Source organism: Chanos chanos, chromosome 6 (genome assembly GCF_902362185.1).
Source record: "Chanos chanos chromosome 6, fChaCha1.1, whole genome shotgun sequence".
Classification (NCBI taxonomy): domain Eukaryota; kingdom Metazoa; phylum Chordata; class Actinopteri; order Gonorynchiformes; family Chanidae; genus Chanos; species Chanos chanos.
In genome coordinates, this window is record NC_044500.1 from 21457641 (window position 1) to 21460686 (window position 3046).

Here is a 3046-nt window from a genome sequence, read left to right on the forward strand (position 1 = left end):
TGTCAGGATGTTTCATTTAAAAGAATTCCCATAAAAAGTAACACACTCTACAGTGTCAGTTTTGAGCTCGATAATAAAAAGAGAGAATGACATCATCGTGGAAAACTTAGACTCCAGACCCGACCCTACGTGCCAGCCCATCCCGGCCCGGCCGGAGTGGGGAGCAGGTGTGGCTCCAGCCCAGGGGCAGGAGTATTTGTCATTCTGAAACCAGATGGACAGAAAGATTTAAGACAGCCTGGTGCATTTCAGGCCTCACAACATCACCTTTTACACACCTGAAAACAGCCTGAAGCAGAACAGCTACAGATCTCTGCTAATAAAAATATAAAGTCCTGAGCAAAACTGATGTTAGTGATGTTAAACACATGCTCTGAATAAACTCCAGAAAAGGCTCGCTGTGATCTTTCATTAAAAGCTTTTTGACTGATGGATTTTTGTCACAGTTTGATGAAATTCAGTGACTCTAGTATTAACACATAATAATAGAGATAATAATCTTTATTATCTTTGGTGTCTGTAACACATGACTACAGCTGTGCAGTTTTTCCTTGTTGTGTATTGTAGAAATGCTAGTAGCTGGACTGATGTCATTGGTCTGTGTGCAGGTGATCCAAGCACATCTGTAAGCTCAGTCTGATTCGACATGTCATGTAAAACTAAGATTTTTAATTACTAATTATTTTAATATGATTTTTTTTATTCTTACTGTATTTGTGTGCAGCAAACCATCTGGTCTCACCATTCCTTGCTTGTCTAGTCGCTCTTTACTTTCACTCTACACTATAAAAGATGCCTATGAAATTAACAGTGAAGTGCTGTAAAATCATGAAAGCAAAAAACTGTAAATAGAAAAACAGTGTTTAATTTACAGTGTACTACAGTAAAATACTGAACCAAACACAGCTGTTAATTTTAAAGTAAGAATATGTTAAAAGAATCATATTTATTTGTAGAATTTACAGATTACTGTAGTTTAAACAAAGAAAAACTGCAATACAAAAAATCGTACAATACAGTTACAATTACAACGTGACAGTGTTAAAATAATGTATTTTGTCAGGTTTTTTATACAGAAAGAAACCGTATCACATTTTACAAATTTATATGTTACACTTTACAGATAAGAGTATGTACAAATAGGCCCAGAGTAACATTATGAAGGGTTTAAATAATCAGGTGATGTGTCTGTTTAGGACTGAGTAGGCCTATATTTAACAATATATCAGTAGGCTAAAACTATAAGAGTAGTAGTTTAACCTGCATTGTGTAGGCAAACACAGTCCAACACCGGACTCAAACTCACTCCCCGACACCTGATGAAACATGCTAGTGACAGGAGCTTGCACCCATGGGTTTTAGCCTCCTTGCTAGCATGCCTGCCTCCCATGTCTTAAGTTGTGAGTTTGAGTCTGGTGCGGGACAGTGCTCAGGACTGACACACCTGATTCCACTGATCAATTAATCATCATCTGTGACAATAAAGAGTTAAAACAAAGAGGTGCAGGACAGGGGCCTTCAGAACTGAAGCTGAGAAGCACTGGTCTACACAATGCAGGGTACACCTGCACTTTCCTATTTAAAGGCTGTTGGATTTAACAGTTTAAACTGTAATTTTTAAACAAATTTTAACAGTTTTAAACTGTAAAATTTACAGGTTGTTCTGTAAAGTTGTTTACATTTTTACTGTATTTTTTACAGAATTATTCTGGCAACCACAACTGCCATTCTTTTCCGTAAAAACAACAGATTTTTTAACAGTGTAGTATTCAGACAGACACACAGACTAGGTGAAGAAGAGATCTGCTTTGTTCAGCTCATGTTAGTCCATGGTGGTGTTTCTATCACTTTCAGAAAATGTTAACTGCCCAGGTTAACCTATTCTGCAACACTCAGAAGCTCAAATAGCTGACCACAGAAGCTGTGTTACAGTAATTTAATGTGCCGGAAGATGCTGCACAATACTGTTTGAGTAAAAATTGTGATGAATTGTTTTTAATTGAATTAAACCTTGTCATATTTCAACAGTCCTCGTTGTAACCCCCATTTAATGTGCATCTCATCTGTCATTCCCTGCACACATACCTCTCGCCATGCAGATTTCAATCATTTCAGTACAGTTTCTTTTGTAATCGCATCTCTCTCTTCATTCCTGAAATGAACGAAGAGATCTTGTATAACTCAGGTGTAAGTTTTTTGTTCATTAAACTGTTTCCTTGGGCACACTTCCCACGGTGAAAACACAGACCCAGTGATTTACAACCAATAAAGGTCAAATGATATGGCTTTGGGAGATATGTTTTGCAGAGAAATGGTGTTCAGGTGTCTGATGGCCTGTAGTGAGATGAATGCACTGGTGCCCTCAGCTGTCGCTTGACAGACCTGATAATATCTCTACGTTCTTTGCCATATCTTTATCCTCTCACAGGGAGAAAATTACAGAATGGACCACAGTGCTTGCTGTTTGAAATGGATCTGTCCTGTTTGAATTCTTAAGAGTATTTCTCAAACAATAGTCATATTCATTTAGCAAATGTGGTAACAAATGTCAAATCCTAGACATAGAACACACAGAGCTCCAGGTTGCAGATTCCAAAGCGGCTCTGAGAGGACCAGTACATTTCTGTGTGGTGTGCACTTTACCCTCTCGCTGCTGTTCTGGTTCACACGCCACACATGGTCCTGTGGCTCTCAGTGGACTAAATGCTGAACGAACTGATGACCTACAAATGTGTGTGTGTGCGTGTGTGTGTGTGTGTGTGTTGGGGGGAGGGGAGGGGGGGTGTCTCACTGTCACAATGAGTAATGAAGAGGAAGAGAACTGATGTTCCTCTCTGGTAAAATCAGATGGACTATAACAGATACATTACATGTCCCAGTACAAAACAAGTATTCATTTTATCAGTAACGTTTCTTACAAAAAAACAATTAGTCACGACCAATGTTCAAACTCATGTGAGGCCAAAACAATTGAGCTCATGTTCTGTTTTTTGTATCACGTCATCACCACACATCGGAAGCTCTGTCACTAAAACCAGACAATATC